This window comes from Arvicanthis niloticus, chromosome 19, assembly GCF_011762505.2.
Source record: "Arvicanthis niloticus isolate mArvNil1 chromosome 19, mArvNil1.pat.X, whole genome shotgun sequence".
NCBI classification, from domain to species: Eukaryota; Metazoa; Chordata; class Mammalia; order Rodentia; family Muridae; genus Arvicanthis; species Arvicanthis niloticus.
The window spans coordinates 21914181-21933948 of record NC_047676.1 but is presented as its reverse complement, the minus strand read 5'-3'; positions in this window follow the sequence as shown (position 1 = coordinate 21933948).

Below are 19768 nucleotides of genomic sequence, written 5' to 3'. Positions count from 1 at the left end.
ACTATAGCAAATTCATGACTTGGAGTTTATTATAAGGGTGTTCTCTATGTTTTATTTAGAAATAGCTGAGTGGAGTTAACAGGCAACAGTCCAGATTACCTTACATGGATAGCTGGTTTTCAAAATATCAGAAATCCTTAGAATTGACATGACAAACATTTCAGTATTAATGTTCATTTTCATTAGAGACCTGTCTGCTCCGGACAGCTTCCTATGTTAAATTCTAAGAAGAAATTGAGCATCCTTGGAGTTACTCCAGTTGTGGTGAGACAGCCACTAGGCAAGAATTGGACCAAGGATTTTCAATTCCAGTCAGTTGTTGTAACTGGTCTAATGTGGCATTTATTTATCAGAGGATACTGCTACTGAATTATTATGATGTACATATTAATGTTGAGTATACAACCCATACAGTATTATAACAGTCCTAGCTCCCTCATAACAACCAAAACATCTGAGTTTGTTTACATTATTATGATAATTGGAAAACAAAATTCTGTCTGAGGCACTATTATGTACAAACTTTCAGAAAGTATTCTAAAATTTAAATAAGAAATTCAGTTTTATGATAGGAGTAACTTATGGTTCTGACTTCTTAGTATTTCTGTAAAACTTTGAGAACTGAGCTCAGGAGTCATTCTTGAGGGCTATAAAGAAGCAAACATCATGATCATGTATTTACTGTTAAATTGTCATAGAACACGGAAGCTGAATTACTGCTGAGAACCTGGAAAGGACTTTTATGGTTATGTTATCAAAAGTTTACAGTTTTGGGAAATTTCTTAAATATTTGACAATCACATCATTTTTTCCAGTTTCTTCATATCATTTTTTTGATATTAAAATATTTATTTTCTTCTTTGAAAACCATGATTCCATTTGCCCCCTGTATTTCCATTAATATCAATATTACTTAGCAAATTCTTCTCACTAACTATTTGCTTGAAAAAAAAAAACATAACAATCAGAATGAAGACATTTGTATTGCACACTCTTTAAGAAGCAAGGAAAGTTTTAGGTGATGTGAAGCAATCTTTGGTCTTAAACCAATCACTGGCTCTGTGACCTCACACAAATTACTTAACCCCTTTTAAACTTTTTTTTCTGTCTTTGGAAATTGAATAATGGTACCTATCATTCAGGTTTATTGCACTGATCTGTTCAGATAAAACAGTGGAAAATAGGATTGTATCTCTTATAAAATGTGCTCACAAAACGGGTAGATTGTTATTTGTTGTGTTGCTTTATTTTCAAAACTTATATTGTTATTAATCAAAGTATCATAGCCAATGTATTTATAGCTACAGTCCTAATTTATTCTCTGATTTTAGCATTTTGACATTTCTCATGGCACCTAGTTGTAAAACACTGTTATTTTCAGTAAGTATAAGCTCACACACAAAGACACACACACAATGCTCATACTCTCACATTCACACTTATATTTATATAATTTATAAAATCAGCTGAACCGAGGTTTTGTATATTGTATCAGAACACTGTCCATAATCTTCAGAATTTCTCTTAATATTTAGAAAAATAAATTTACTTTCCAATTACATTTCTGGAATTTATTCTTATGTGGAACCTTGGAGATCATTTGCCTTCAACATGGTCTTTGCATGCAGTCTTTGACCTTACCTCATGGACGAGGTTTAAATAGTTGTCATTGATGGTTGGCGTTGTTTCCTGAATGTCCAGTCGTACATTTTCCCAACTTCTATATCTCTTTTGAAGTCTTCTACTTATTCAATCTATTTATATCGACACACTAGATTGTCATACTAGATTGTCATACTGCTTCATAGACATCCATGATTTTTAATTTTGAAGGTTCCATGTGATAAATTCTATAAACCATTTTCAGACTTCATTTTTGTCTACATGTCGTACATTTTCCCAACTTCTATATCTCTTTTGAAGTCTTCTACTTATTCAATCTATTTGTATCGACACACTAGATTGTCATGCTAGATTGACATACTGCTTCATAGACATCCATGATTTTTAATTTTGAAGGTTCCATGTGATAAATTCTATAAACCATTTTCAGACTTCATTCTTGTCTCAATCAGTAGCTCAGCAGTTTCTCAGCTGTGACAGCTTGAAGTCAACAGTTCTTCATTTTCAGGTTCACAGGAACACATGCAATTTAAGCCGCTGCTTTGATAATCCTCAGGCTAAGTGCGTCTCAAAGTTCCCCATCACGCTGATGGTTGAACTTTGTTATGAAGTTTCTTGGGAGTGGACAAATAGGAGTTAATATACATAAAAGAAATGAAATAAGGTGAAGAAAAGGAGCCAGAAAAAAAGTTGTTGATTTGACAGACACAAAGACTTCTTGTACAAAGTAGAGACAGTGAGGAATTCTGCTATAGTCCTTAGAAAATGAGGGCAATTCATTAAAAGACAACAAAGGAAGTATTTTGTGTTTTTACTTCCAACTCTTTTTTTTTAAAGTTTTTTATTGGTTAGTTTGCTAATTTACATTTCAAATGTTATTCTGCTTCCCGGTTTCTTTTATGAGAACCCTCTATCCTACCCCCCTTCCCTGCCTCCACAAGGGTGCATCTCCACCCACATGCCCACTTCTGCCCCACTGCCCTAGCATTTCCCTATGCTGGAGCATCAAATCTTCACAGGACCAAGGCCCTCCCCTCCCTTTGATACTTATTTGGGTTCTAATTCTTAATTATTATAAAGGTCATTGTCCTTAGAGTTCTTCAGTATTCCATTGTATGGGACCATTTCTAATCTTTCTCTTACTCCTAGTTTTGCTAATAATCCTTCAGTTAAAGGTTTATTATCATGAATATTCACATATTTAGGTATTTCATGGGGAAATCAGTGTATACTATTCAGTTTTTATGTCACTGCAATTAATGCCTAAGTCAAAAATACAGGAAAATAAACACATTTTGATGATATTTTCAGAATATTTGGACCAACATGAAGCCATATTCATGAAGAATCCAGCATCCATGATGGTGCATAGAAAGCAAAGAGATAGAATGAATGCACTAGTCGAATTTGTTTTTGACCTGTTTTGCTCTATCAAGTCTACAGCCTGTGGCACCATGCTCTTTAAATTCAGGTTGGGTCTTCTCTAATGGTTAAAGTTCTCTGGACACATACTTATGGTCATAATTAGAAACTAAGGTTAACAGTCACAAGGCAGACCCAACTAATCACAATAAGGTATTCAGAATTTCCATGTCTGTCTTCACCAATATCTGTATGATATTAAGCTATATTTGTCTGTGTTCTGTAATATATATTATATATGTAATATATATATATATATTATATATAATATATTATATATAATATATATAATATATATATATATGTGTGTAATATATATATATTGAATGCAAACATACATGTACATATACACACATACACACACAAACACCCACATACACATGTATATATGGTTGAATTTACTTGCACAAAAAGAGTTAAAGACTTCATGTAATTCAACAATTGATGGTTCCACACTGAATGCAAAAATGTAGTGTTCTCTGATATCTCAATTTAATGTGATGGCTTAGAAAGTCCATGGAGAGTAATTGATATTAAGTTATTATCAAATGGCTGGGAAAAAGATGATTTTTTTCAAACAATGGAATCAGTGATAGACAATCTGTTCATAGGTAAAGTTTCAATCATTTGTGAGATGGCTTCTATCTTCTTTAAAATTCTTCTACCTAGACCTCTATACCATTGGACAGTGCTATCAATATTAACAGAAGTTCCCTACACCAGATACGGTCTCATTTTTCAGTCTTCTCTGGAAACACTAAAATAGAAACCATCAATAGTACATTTTACAAGTATTAAATAACTACTAGCCCAGGGAAGTTGCCTGTCAAGACACACAATCAACTCTTTTCAATTCAATCACAATAATTATATCATGCTTGCACATGTTACATGTGAAATGAAATTAAGTTGTATCTGTTTTAATACTTGGAAATATTAATTATTTAGTAGAAAATAATATAATTAAATGAATAGCAACTTACTATGCAAGCATATTTCAACTTCCTAAGGATTTACTATCATCATGAAACACTTTGAGAGTCAGCATATTATAAGACTTGAACTTCAGCCAGTTACAGGCTACCATTTTTTTCAAATTAATATCAGAAAATTAATCACAAATTTCTCTCTTACTTTCTCTCTTTCTCCATATATATATATATGTTGTGCATATATATATATATATATATATATATATATATATATATCAGTGCTTTTGTAGTTGTTGCTTTGACAAATATTAGAGAAAGCATTAAAATGAAGGAAGTAATTATTTGAGCTTATAGTTTCTATGTGATGAGGTAGCAAATATTATGGCAGGGTGGCCAAATTGAAGCAGGGTGACTTCATAATGGCCAGGAAGTAGAGGAGAGGAGAGAAGACAAGAGGAAAGTCAGGGTATGAAGAAATAAAGAGAATATTCCTAAGAGAAGAGGGTAGGCCAGTAAAATGAGAGATGAGAGGATGGGAGAAAAGAGGTGAGTGAAGAAGAGACAGGTGGTGATCAGAGATGAATAGAAGGGGAAAGAAAAGAAAAGAAAAGAAAAGAAAAGAAAAGAAAAGAAAAGAGAGGAGTGGAAAACATAGAAGCAAATAGAGGAGCAGAGAGGGGAGAGAAAGAGGAATGGTTGTTATGGGAGAAGAGAAGAGAGACTCAAGAAAAACATAATCTATATTTCACATAGGTTAACGGGTCCTAAAATAGGTCTTGTCTTTGATTGAATATCATATCTCCATGATGTAACTAAATTATGGATCAATTACTATATTATTGATCCTGCTCGTTATGACCTGATCCTATTTTCGTTCAGTGAAGGAATGAACCATCAATCTATGAGGAGATTTATATGTGGGGTCATTTCATATTCAAGCCATTAACAATTCCATCTAATAAACTATGAATATGCATATATATTCTTCAAAATATTACAGAGTTACACTATGTCTAATGAATGCACATTATTATTTCTCAGTTTTTAATTTTATAAAGATACTGAATTTTGTTTTAAATATTTATTATTTATAGACAAATATCTTGTTTCATTTTAATTTTATTATCCCTATTTTATTATGTAATTTTTAATACATTATGAGATAATTTCCATATTATATTATTACAAATTTTTTTATCTAAATTTTTTTGTACTTACAATTTTTATGAGAATCAAATCTCAATAACATACAATTTTGTATATAAAGATTGTAAAGATTTATCTTTATTTCTATTTGTATGCATATTTTGTGTGTGTGTATGTGTGTGTGTGTGTGTGTATGTGTGTGTGATATTATATTCCAGTGGCTGTTGGTGTTTGTGGAAGCCAGAAGAATTTCACTGATTTGTGTTACAGATTGTTCTACCCCATGCTGCCTGGCTTAGGGTCCACTGTGTCCTGACCCAGCCTGAGCTGCTGCTCTGGTCCACAGGTCAGGGTCTAGCAAGAGAGAGAGTGGGAATGGAGGGGAAGAGACACAAAGAATTGAGACAAGACAGAGGGTCTGATCACGTCTCCTCTATTGAAAGGAAATCTGGGGTATTTATATGCTTTGCCACGTGCCTTGTAGGTGTAGATATCACATGTGCCTTGTAGCTGGGGGCACTAAACAGCAAAACAAGGTATGTGGAATAAACAAGATGTTTATCAGAGTGTGCTCAGCTGTTGTAGGCTGTTGAAAAACAAGTCTCTTGTCAGGGTATATGGCTCGAGATGGTTGCAAAGCTAATAACCGCTTTCTCCTAGGAGTTGGCTCTCAACAGATTTGTAGTGTTAGCACTACAGGACTTTGGGACTAGTCTTTTTTGGGTACCTGGAACTGAATCCTAGCTATGTCTCCTCTAGAAAAGTAATAAATACTCTAAGAGCTCAGGGGAGTAAAATTTCATATAGCTTCTATGGAAATCAACATAGCAGCTCCTCTGAAATTTTGGAATCAATCAACCTTAAGATCCATTTATGCCATTTTTGGATATATAACCAAAGGATATTTTTATCTTGTCACAAGGACAATTACTCAATCGTATTTACTGCTAATTTATTCATAGTATTCAGAAATTGAAACAACATGAATGTCCTTCAACAGAAGATTTTATAGAATGCAGTAAATTTACTCAGTGAGGTATTAGTTGTCTGTTAAAAATGATATCATGACATTTGAACCAAGTGGATGCAACCAGAACAAATCATCTTCAGTTAGGTAATGCTCACTGTGAAAGGTAAATATATGGTACATATCTGCTTATGTGCAGATATTAGCTGTAAAGTAAATGATAACCAATCAACGACTTGTATGTAGGTCCAGAGTGTTTAAGTATAGATAAATTCTAGGAGGGCACACATGAATCTTAGTAAAGGAAGATGTAAAATATTTTTTTCCAAGAATAGATCTTACAGATAGACTGGAGCCCAAGGAGGGAAGGAACTGGAGGATCAGGTGAGGAGATAGATTAGAGGTAGCATTGAGGAGGAGAATTTAGGGAAAAGCAGGTGGAATGGATGGTCATTTGAGGGTTGAAATAGAAAACTACTACAGAGGAAACTCACTAACGTATATGAAGTTGATTATAATGTGATCTCATACTAATTGCTATGATTATAACTGGTCATCTCTTGTCATGAAACAAGGAGCAGAACTGGGATGCATTCAATTGAGTTTTGTCCAACCGGGACACATAAAATTCTATACAAGCAAGGATGTCACTAAGACAGTGAATTTCTCTTCACAAGATGACAATGGTATCATATTGCTCAGGATAGCATCTGTGCAACTCCTTAAACATAGAGAAGTTGAGATAGTGGAGACCTCAGCCACTACATGCAAATGCCTTTGTAGAATGCTTTTTAGAAGGCATTCTAAAATCAACCAAAAGTGAAATGTAGAAAACAACACAGTTCACGAAACTTTTGACATACAGTCTGTCCTGCTTGCAAAATATGCCACAACTGTGGTCATATAGAACTTGTATGAGTAGCTAGCCAATGTCTGATTTGACTGAAAGCTCACTCATATGTTGAAAGCCATAATTGAAATTGCAAGGGTGTCCAAGAGCTAGAGCCACAGTCAGACATTATAAGGAGAGACAGTCTAAATGAGGGTTGAGATGTCTCTGTCAAATCTCTTACTTCTCAGAGAATAGGGAATTCCAGAGAAGATGTGGCAGAGTGATAAGTACCAGAGGGAATAGAAGGTACCAGGAGAACAAGGATCTCTGAATCAACTAAGCAAGGCACAAATAAACACACAGAGATTGAAGCAACAAGCATAGGGCATACACCAAGTCGTCTGTGTTTATAGTATAGCTTTTCACTTATAATTTTTAATGAATACTTGAGTTTGAGAATAAGTATGCCTGTGACTTTTGTACTTTTTGCTCTTGGAACACTCTTCCTTTTGGTGGTTTCTCTTGTTCTTTTTGCAAATGATTCTGTTTGCTTTATATTATTATATTTTATTTTGTCATGTTTAGTTGCTATTTGTTACAAGCTTGTTAATTTATAATGAGAGACATAAGGGGAATGAATCCAGATTGGGGTGACATTGGAGAACTGAGACTGAGAGAGAGGGGAAACTGAATACTTTCAATAAAGGGATATGCCTGTGCATGAGCAAATGCACATGAACATGTACACACACACATGCACACACAAGAACTGAGTTCTGCCAATAACCCAGTTTATTTTTCTAGTCAGTTTTAAAGATATGTTTTTAAGCTCAAACTTGTAATTTTGCCTTTTTTGACTGATTCTAAAATGGGTAGGTTTAGATGACTGTTTATAATACATTTTAAAATATGATGCATTGCCTAAACTTCTCCATTTTCCCACTTCTCTGTTACAGAACTGATAACTGAAAATACTATCTAAGACATTGAAAAATAGCTAATGTTCATTGTGTCTGTTTTAATACAGTATATGTCAGCTAAAAATAGAAGACTTTTTTTCCCTATTCATAGCATGTTAGTTGCATTTTTCTCCTCATGTACCATTATCAAATTTTCATAAATGATTTATATTTATTGAGGTCTTTATATCATACTTATATTAACATAGCACATATTGTTAATTTAATTGATTTAATTTCAGGCTTGAATTAGAAAGGCCTCATAAACTTATGTGTGTGAATATGTGGCCCATAGGAAGTGGCACTATTAGAAGGTGTGGCCTTGTTGGAGTAGATGTAGCCTTGTTTGAAGAAATGTAACACTATGGAGGTGGGCTTTGAGGTCTCACATGTTCAAGAGAGGTCGAGTGTGGAGTCTTATATCGCTGTCTGCAGATCAAAACATAGAAGTCTATGCTTCTCCAGCATTGTTTCTGGCCATGCTGCCAAGTTTTCCATCATGATTATAATGGACCAAACGTCTGAAACTGTAAACTAGCCTTAATTCAATGTTTTCTTTTATAGGAGTTTCCATCATTACACTGTTTCTTGGCAACAACAAAACCCTAAATAGACAGAAGTTGGTACCAGGGATTGGGATATTGCTATGATAGGCATGGTGATGCCTTTGTTTTTAGGAATGTGGACTTTGGGATTATGGATTAGAAAAGCAACTGGATGCTTTAAGTGGGGCTTCATGGGGTACAGTAGTAGGAACGTGGAAGAAAGTGAAGAAACAGCATGATAATTTATCATTCTATTCTGAGAGGTAGAAAATTTAGAATATAAAAAGAATTTCCAAAGGTTTTTAAACTTTACCTCTCATGGTCAATTTGAACTATGTACAGGGGGATATAGGACAATAAGTACATTAAAACCTGAGACTTCCACTTTGAGCAACAACACATACACTTCTCAAGCATTCATTAATGGTTATTAACTTAAGAAAATTAATTTTAAGTGTTTGAAAAAAATATGTTATTATATACAGATTCAAAGAAAAAAAATCATAGAATTTCTTTTTTATGTATGTAACCCCAGCAGGTAAGAACAATAAGCCTGCCACAAATAAGTATGTATTTCCTTCAAATCCAATTAATTATGATACTGCTGATATAACATGCAAGTACTGCAATGTGCAAATAATGATAAATACCTACAACATGGTTGTAGATACATAATTACTAATTATTTTCCCCTACCATTACATTTTAAATATCGTAGCTCAAATAGACTTTTATATATCTTGACATTCCTTAGGGCATATTTCATAGTTTGCTTGTCAGTTTCAGATAGTAGAAAACCTTAAATTAAAAGTTAAATTTTAATCACCTATCTAAAATTCAAAATTTATATTCAGTTGTTAATTTAATACAGCAAGGGTCTTGAGATTGTTGGAGCTGGAGTGTTAGTAAATATTACGTATCATCTTACATCATCTATTTCCCAGATGAATGAAAGAGAGATACAAATGATGGATATTGTAGACAAAATAATTTGTCCCTTAAATGTCTATTTCCAAATTCTCAGAACGTGCATTGCTGAGCTTACTTAACAAAATGGAACTTGTGGACAGGAATGAGGATTTATCCTTCCACTTGAGGAAATTACCTTATAGTTCAGAAGCATATACATTTTAATGATACCAGAACCTTTGCACCATGAACAAAGGAAAATGTGATGATCATGGGGCAAAAGAAGAAGAATTACAAAGCCTCTGGCTGGATCTCAGGTGAAGGAATATTATAAGCAGATGGGACAGCCTATGAGGGTCAGAGGTTTCCTCCACCTCATTACTTTCAGGACAAAAGAAATCTGAGCAATATCACTAAATAAACATAGATTTTCCAAACAGACAAATTATCAAGAATATGGATTAATTTTGCACTAGTGTCTACAGAAAGGAAAGTAATCTGACCAGAACCTTGATTTTTACCTGATGCATACAGATTTCTGAGCTACACATATAGAATATTAATTGCATATATGTGTATTATAGAATTACATTTTCAAGGATAAATCAAATGTACATAAAATATATACATACTTATACAGCTACAGTATACATTTGTACACAATGGTTACATATACATACATATTTTTCATACACATGATATCTATATAAACAGTCAAATATACATATACAGAAATTTCTCTCAATACATGTTTATATGTCAATTACCTTATGATTCATTTGGGTACTGACAAAATCCTCAGTTTATGTCTACATTTTAGAGTTCCCTTACAGATTGTTTTTATATCAGATAGAAAGTGAAATTATGTATATTTTTACCATTTATTCCCAAACAGTAAACTAGATGGACCCTGTAGTTTACACTGGTAAATAATTGACTTTTATTTATTTATTTATTCATTTATTTATCTATTTTTGAGATCCATTTTGAGCTAATTTAAAACTGTTGTCTCTCTGCAAGGCCATTTATTTGCATGAATGGGGTCTGACTTTACAGTAATGGTTTGTGGTGCTTTTGCTTCTGATTGGAGCTGAGTTGGGTTGACAGTAAGATACAGAATGGGTTGAAGAAATGCCACAATAGGTCACAATACATTGAGCAATTTCTTGCTTCTCTTTCCTGAAAAATTCAGTGTTATTCTTCATGGGCAGATGACAGTGACTGCAGGCATTTAACTCTCACTGGTAAAATTTTGCTTGTTATAAGAACTGTAAGATACATCTCTTGAGCCATGATGCCCATAGTCTAATAATCTAGATAAAAGCAGGACAGATTTTTTTGCATTTTCAAGTAAGATTTTTTATGATAACATTAACTATGACTATATGTTACAGCTGTTGTGTTTGTAAATAATATAATTAATTATATAATTAATTCTCTTGTTACGTATCAAAATTTTCTTTCAGAGTATAGTAACATAGAAGACAGACTGTAAACATTGCCAACGAAAGGCTATCAGTAAGTTTGGATTACTCCCTGGATTGCTAACATGAGGGTCCATCCATCAATTATAAGAAACACAAGAGCATCTGCTCAAGTAGCTTTCCCCCACCTGCGTGAACAGTGACAGGCAAAGCCAGTACTTCCCATGTAACATAAAACATTGAAGACGCTTGAAGAATGTTAAGACAGCTACCATCTCCTTTTACCTGACACAGGACCAAGCGACTACAAGCCCCACTGTAAAATATCAACTGCAGTTCACATTTTTATTAATAGAAGAGTGAGAAGAGTCTGGGGAAGTGGTTCTCTAGGGAGGTGGAAAACAACATGATAGAGAACACAGGATACATGAACTGTAGTGTCAGAAGCCAGCCTACAGCTCTCAGGCAAATCACTCTTTCGACTACAGGTTCCATGTTTTTCTCCTGGTTTTTTTTTTTTTTTTTTTTTTTTCCTCCCACTGGAGAAGGTGGAAACAGACAGCATAAGGAAGGCAAAACCAGATATTCGTGAATTTCTTAATCTGTTTTTCACCCTGTGGCATGAATTTGAGCATTCATATGAAATTTCTGTTCATCCCTCTAGTATTGGAAAATAAATGGCCAAGCTAAGCTAATGTTTTCATTGTCTGTCCTATAAGATGACGACAACAGAACCCAGCAAAACATTTTTTTCCCAAACGTAGCAATAAACTTGTCATATGAATGGATGGTATAAAAATTCCACTTCATTCGTTTTAAGATTTTCATAAGTTTTTGTCTGAGGAGAGACCAATATTAACACTGCTGGGAATCAAACAACCTGCTTGAAAGTATACTAGAAAAACTGAAAAGGCTGTGGAAAGACTGGACATGAAAAAGAAAGATTTAGAGAATCAATCAACGGGAAACTGTCCAACATGCTCTCCCTGAAGAGAAAGCAACAGACAAGCCTGCTGTCTCTATTATCTCACTCGGAGCCTCTGTCTGTAGGTCAAACTTTCTTTACTTTTTGATTCTCTTTATTTTTGTTTTTTTACCTGCAGCTGATTCTGGGCAGGTTGCCATCAGCTTATTTAGGCACTTTTAGATCTCTGTCAGAAAAGAAAAAGCAGTTGACTGTATTGAACTAGAAACTATTAAGACATAATTCATGTGAAACAGGGTAAGAAAAATCAAGGGTGAAGGATAAGCTTCTGGAAATAGGAAAATGACAAACATTCAGGGCTCCAAGGTCTACAATCCCAAAGTACATTTGCCCTTGTTGACAATAGAGAGTGAATTTTTACATCACAGAAAATTGTACAAAACAGTTTCTTATTTTGTTTATTGTCATTTACAGGACCGTAGAGTCCTGTTAAAATAACGATTTAGCTCCTGGTGTCTGTACACTGTAGGAAACAATAACCCTCTTATTGTCTTAATGTCTATTGTATTGCTTCTTTATAATTCAATACATGTTTTAGAATCCTTTAACTTCTGATCCAACAAAAGGTTAGGTCTCCTTGTTGGTAAAGGTGGTACCTTTTTTTCTTTTGTTGCAGTGGTAGTTACTGTTGTTGTTGTTGTTGCTACTGCTCTTGTTCCCTTGTTTTATTGTTGTTTTGAAAAGGGTTTTCTCTGTGTTTCCCAGATACCCTGAAACTCATTCTGTAGATCAGGCTGGTCTCAACCTCAGAAATCTCCCAGCCTCTGCCCCCCAAATGCTAGAATTAAAGGCCAGCATGCCTCCACCACCTGGGTACAGGGTATTGGTTTCCAAAGCTAGTTAGAATATTCTCCATGATTCTTCTCTCTGGAAATAGTTATTCATACAATTAATATTTAACTATTTTCTTTATTTGCCTGTGTGTAGGTGACTTCATGGGTATATGTGTTTGCATGTATGAGGGTACATATATATGTAGGTGAATATGGGTATGTATGAGACTTAATATTAAAGCTAGGGATTGTTACATACCAAAAGGTGGCTCTGCATTTTATTTTCTGTACTCTAGGTAGTTTGTTTGCCTCAGACAGACCCCATCACCGTCTCTTCTAAGATGTCTGGTAGGCCTCCAAGACAGGAAGTCACTGGTGTCAGTTCTGAAAATAAAATCTTCTATTTTAATTCTTATATGAAGGTGACAGACAACATTGCTTGACAAATTGAACAATTTAGATCAATTTGGATGTATATTTTTGGGATTACCTGCAGAGACTCTCTAGATTGAGTCATTTAGAATAGAATAAATACCCTAAATGTAAGTAGTATCCTCTTGTATTAGCCAGATAAATATCTGTCCAAAGTAAAAAAAAAAAAAAAAAAAAAAAATTGCTTATTGCCTCTCTGATTCTGTGTTACTTTCTCACCAAAATGGCAACTTCATCTACACAATTTCCTCCAGTCTAAGTCTCCTATTATTTCCTGGTGACAAAAAATCCAGCTACTTTAGCTTTCTACGTTAGATTAAAGACAAGTGACCTCTTCAGCAAATCCTCCATTGGCTTCAAAGCCAATGACAAAGTTGAGACATAGCCTGGCAGTGGTGGTACATGCTTTTAATCCCAGCAGTTGAGAGGCAGAGGCAGGTGAATTTCTGAGTTCGAGGCCAGCCTGGTCTACTGAGTGAGTTCCAGAACAGCCAGGGCTACATAGAGAAACCCTGTCTCGAAAAACCAAAACCAAAACAACAACAACAACAACAACAACAACAACAACAAATAGGTGGGTGGGGAAGAAAGCTGAGAAATATGTCCTTGTTGACTGAGTTGTTTAGGGTTCTCAGACACTCCAATATGAGGGCAGCTATTAGTAATTTGCCCATACCTTATCCTGTCAGCCAGTTTTAAAAGATGCCCTTTAATATTTAGTCATTTAGTTATTTCAATTCCCCTCGAGAACACTATACATGCAAAAAGCTCTTTACCTGACCCATTTCCCCAACCCTTCTTCTAGTTTGTAAAAATGTTTTAGTTGAAAATAATCTTTTGTAAATTATAGATATTTGTTCAGTATTAAAATCTACTCCTTAACCCTTATAATTATATGTATTGCATTATTTGAAAGTCTGAGAAATGTCATCATGTTCAGCTTTATAAATGGAACTCATGAATGCATTCTGTCTTTCTTTGACAGTGATCAAGAAATTGTAAGCAACTAATTCTATATGATACACATCTATCTTTTGAAGATTCCCTTTATAGATATGGTCAAAGCACTTGATTGAAAGACAATTGAAAGACAAGAAAAGGTGGAGAAACTTAAAAATATCATTTAGGTATGCACGACACAGTGTTTCCATTATAGCAATTTACATAAGCACGATACAATGTTTCCATTGCAATCTTCTTTACTGCTTTGCCTCATAACTGAAAATAAAGATAGAATTCTGCCAAGTTCCTTCCCCTGGGAGAAAAACTGCAAAAGCATTACTAATCAGGGTATAATGACAATACAAAAAAACCCTGAATTTTATATTTCTCACTGCAATTTATGGAGAAGCAGAATACATGAGTTCTGCCAACTGTTTGGGAAAACATACAGAACTAATTAATAAATAAAGGAAAAAACCTTAGAACACACACTAAGATAAACCATTTACTAACAACTTACTTTTTAAAATTGTCAAAGCACAGGTGTTCTTATTGCAAAGCAGGGCATATACAAGTAAGAAAAAGTACAATACTGCCTTCCAGTAAGACATATTTCAGGGCTGGGGATAGCAGACTTTTGTTTGTGTGGCAGACTCCATGCTCACATGTTAATTATTATTCAGTAACTATATTTTTAAATGTACTTTACTTTATCTGATAAATACTTTACTTGTCTGAAAAACAGTAAATGTAAAAATTAGACCACATTATTTTTAAATAATTATGTTTCCAAACAAATATTTTCTCAGTTAAAACATGTTATTAAATAAAAAAAATCATAAAAATCCTTAGTTGAGAAGATAGTAAGAGTTTATTGATTGTGTGAATAGTGCAGTCACTTTTCTTTAAAGCTGCAGACTAAATAGGTTGACTACATTTCAGCCAATGGCTCTACATCAGTGAATATGTGAGAAGATAAAATTAGAATCTTTGTACTATAAAAAAAATATAGAGGACATTAAGCTTCTAGTCATTGCAGGGTGTGATAGATCTGGAAGGAGTTAAAGAAAAGACGCAAATCATGTAATAAGATTAAAATTCAACATATACTTAAAAATTCTCAAAAATAAGCAAATATAATAAAATAAATGTGAACAAATAAGTATCACAATTATTAAAATTGAAATATAAAAAAGACAAAAAAAAACCAGACTACTGTGAGAATTATTCAGGAAAATACATTTTATATTTTCATGTAGTCTAAACTCCATTGAAAATGTCTCTTTGGTTTGAATACTTATTATAGTTGGAGGATATGTGATAGAGGCCAAATTTTATAAACCTGAGTGTATTAATTTTTAATACAATGCCTTCCTTCCACTTGCTGAGAAGTGCGGAAATGACAGGAATAGCAAATTCAGTTTAATGACCTGGGACAATGGGATAGCACATGTATTGGTCGTTAGCTTTCTACAGTGAGACATTAATGAGAGTATTGTGGACATGATCCAAGTGTAGATATATATGGATATGTGTATGTATATATTTCAGACAATATAGTAAATTTATGGATATATTTTCATATATTTTTCCTTATATCTACTTCAAAAGGTAAAAAAAAAGAATAATTTTGTAGTCATTTATCTTAATTAGGACTTATTGACATTTTGGCTTGAATTATTTGTATATGATTCTCTTTCAATTAAACACTATTATGATATTTATTTCCAGTGACAATAATAAATTGAAATAAATATGGATAGAGAAATAATCATAAAATTGCTTTAATTACTCCTGAATAAAAACAACTAAACAAACATGATATCAATCACTAATAATTATGGCAAATGAGCTAATTTATGATATACAGTTAATCATGTCATTACTTAATTTGTTTCTATATTATTTTTTACTATTCCCAAGTATAACTAGAAGCAATGAACTTATAGAGTAGTGTATTTTTAAAAGAAATCACAGAATTCTGAAATGCACATGATTCTGAAAGCAAAATTATTATTTTTAGCTGGTGGTGTTCAAATTTTACTTTACAGATAAGTAAGAAATATCCAGACACAATATACATTGGAGTGAATAGTTTGTACGTTATTTAAACTTTGTAACTAAATTAATTTAATCCAATACTACAAAATTTGATTCTTAAGTTCTTAGAAAGACTGCAGTGATTTTCTTCTTTTCTTGAATAACATGTATTAGATATTTTTATCACAAAAATATGCTAGAGATTGATTTTAATTTGAAGAACCTATTTGTTCTACACTTGGTATTCTGTTCTATCTGTAAGTTCTTCTCTTTGTTATTCTCTTGTTGCTTCTCTTTTTAATATTAACTTACACAAAAAGAAACCCATTGTAAATCATTTCCACCTGTATTAGGAATTTGATCCATAGAAATGCTTACGCCGAGGGGGGGATTTGAGGGTGGGGAGGTGGACTGGGGGTAGGTGGGTAAACACCTTCATAGAAGCAGGAGGAGGGGGATGGGATAAGGGGTTCCTGGGTGGTGGGTGAAATATGGTAAGGGGATAAAATTTGAAATGTAAATATTATATCCAATAAAAGAGGGGAAAAATAGAAAAGCAGTTAGAACCAACATTTTAAATAAAATGTCAGCCCTATTAAAAGAAAACTATCTTGATACTAAAATTTGTTTTGAGAATTGTATATTGCAGAATGATCAGCCTTGGTGTATCTACTCAACAAGCAAGCTGGGCAGACCTGCTCAAACCTCTGAGGTCCGGGAATTCCATCTGGAGGCAGCAAAGACACAGCATCAGAGGATTGTCAATTTGCTCTTCCCCCCACTCCTCTTCTAATATCTCAACGCCCATAATCAGCCTGAAGAAGCTAATGAAGAGTCAGCGCCCCTATTCCCTGGGCTTGGGGACTAAAGTGGTAAATGTTGGGCTGTCTCTCTAGGGAAAAGTAGTGGTTTTGTCGGAATAGAGAGGATTAGCTAGGGTTTATTGCATAGCCATAACCTATTAGTAGAAATCGGTATAATTAATATCAAGATGAAGATATAAATTCTTAAATGGCACCAATTTACTTTGATTACAAATTTTAAGGTTTTCATTGGCATGAGCTCCTTAGTGATATAAGAGTGAGATGAATATTGTTACTCTCATAGGCATTGTACTAGTATAACACATTTAAGAATTCAAAGCTTAGACCCAGTCCTTCTTTAACTTTTTTTTTTTTAACTTATTTGAGATGATCAGCCTGTGAGTTAAGGGACTATAGCAAATTCATGACTTGGAGTATATTATAAGGGTGTTCTCTATGTTTTATTTAGAAATAGCTGAGTGGAGTTAACAGGCAACAGTCCAGATTACCTTACATAGATAGTTGGTTTTCAAAACATCAGAAATCCTTAGAATTGACATGACAAACATTTCAGTATTAATGTTCATTTTTATTAGATACCTGTCTGCTCCAGACAGCTTCCTATATTGAATTCTAAGAAGAAATTGAGCATCCTTGGAGTTACTCCAGTTGTGGTGAGACAGCCACTAGGCAAGAATTGCCACTTTCCTTCTACAGACAAATCACTGTCCAGAAAAGGACACACTTGCAGAGTAGTCGACTGATTATATCTGCCTAGACAGAGTAATCAGCCCTTAATAAGTCTGCAGCGCTAAGGTTTGTCAGATGATCCTGGGCCAGAAGGCAGAAGAACAGATGCTCCAACGTTTTGAAGTAGAGCGAGTGTCCGGGGGTTCAGAGGTCTCTATAAATTGGCTAAGTTTTAGAAGCTATGCTTTGTGCTTCCCACAATTATAGTTAACTCAGTCATTCTGGATTTCTGACGGGGTTGAAAACATATAGCTATTTACCTTAAGAGAAAAGATTTGAGTGGATGGTCGGCAGCTGACATTCATCCTAAAGCCAGGTTCAGAACTAAATGTTTTAGTTAGAATAGATGACAGAGGAGCTGGTTAGTCAACAAAAGGATGGACTGGGTATTAGGACTATTCTGTACCTCACTGGTACAAATTGGCATAATTATGCTCTACTTGTATTTTGAGAGAAAAGTTTCCTTTTAACAGGAAGGGTGATGTGTAGGAGGAGCTAAGGTAGGAGGAGTTCTGAGAGGAAGAAAAGGAGTAAGAAGAGGAGAAGAAGAAGGAGAGGAGAAGCTAGGTGATGAAAGAGAGAAAGAGGGGGGAGACAGGGAGGCAGATATTCATAAATCTCCACCAGTCAAAGATAGTTGTTATACCTAGGTTGGTCAGTGGGTTACACCTCTGATTGAACAATTCCAAACTTATAAAGCCTATGATTAACATTATTTTTAAAAAAATGTATAAATGCAAAAAGGAAAAGGGGGCATGGAATAGGGGTTTTCTAAGGGGGGGAATGGGGAAAGGAGATGGCATCTGAAGTGTAAATATAATATCTAATAAAAAATGAAAAAAAAAAAGAAATGCTTACGCCATACAGTTTGTTTGCTTTGCTACTTAAAGCTCATTTTCAGCAATCAGGTACTCTGATTTAGTCACTGATTTTAGTCTTAAAACCAGTGACTTTGGAAAGCTTAATTTAAGGTTTTCTCTGTTATGAAAAATCCAATATTTTTACAACTGCGAGGGGAAAAAATTAAGAAATAAAAAGAACAGTGAAAACACTGCTCTGTTATAAAGTAATGTTTGTGATATAGAAAATTTAATGATAAGTTAATTAGGGGGTCCTTGTAAATAATAATTTCAAAGTTTTAACACATTTGAAAACATTAGGTAATAAAGTATTCTACAAAAAGTCTTAAAGACTTAATTTCTAAGAACCTCGATGGAAATAATTGCTGTCTTTCATGATACTATGAGATGTTCACTCTAGTATGGAAGAAGAGCCTTGAAAATCACTACAATTGCAGACATCTTTATTATCTTTTTCTGTGCCTCGGGATAAGGCTTCTCAAGCCAAAGCTGATCCATGGGTAGTGAATGAATCTGACAGTTTCCATGTTTATTCACTGCAAAATATAAACGAGCAAGTCGGCCTATTGTAGGCAGGACTTTTACAATAAAGTTGTTTTGGTTTTGAAATGCTACTGCTAAGTGACTCTTTTATTCCATAAAAGAACTTGCACCTAACTATTCTTTTAACTTATCTTTGTAGAAAACTGACATTGTTGTCAATGAATAGTTTTAAATAAATTATTTTTGTCATTACTTTTCCATGTTATAAAACATTCTACTGTCATTATAACTGTGAGTCTCTAACTGAAAGAAGTTTTTTTTCAGAGACTAAAAGAACATATTAAGCTCTTATAATATTAGACTACTGTGTGCAAACACTCTAATGGGCTAAGAGTCATTTATTTACTAGATATTATTTTATAGAATAATGCATATGAAGTAAAACTATCTATATAATGAAGTAAATCTTCTTGTCTAAAAATATTTAAGTGCAATTTTCACTAAAATTTGTTCACAGAAATAAAATAAGAACAAGAAAATGAAATTTATCTCCCAGCACTAAAAATGATTTTTAAAAAAGAGAATGGTTCAGTAAATCTGTTCAATTCAAGCATTCTCTTGTGACCAAATGTGGCTGTTAACTGGAAATGCAACCAATAAGGTGGATTATGATCCTCAATTGATGAGTTAATAGAAATTACAAGGGCTTTTGCCCACTATTGGAAACAACAGAGTACGTGAAACCTGAAGATAAGTAGGATGCAAATGACATTTGAGCAGAGCAGAATCTCATTTTTTTTTTTTTTTTTGGAAATCTTATGATATGTAAGCATATTATATGAAATATTGGATCTCCTAGTTGAAAAAAAAATGTTCAAACATTTCTTCAGAATGTGTTGTTTCCAGGTATACAATTTAGATGAGAAACAATTGTAGGAAGA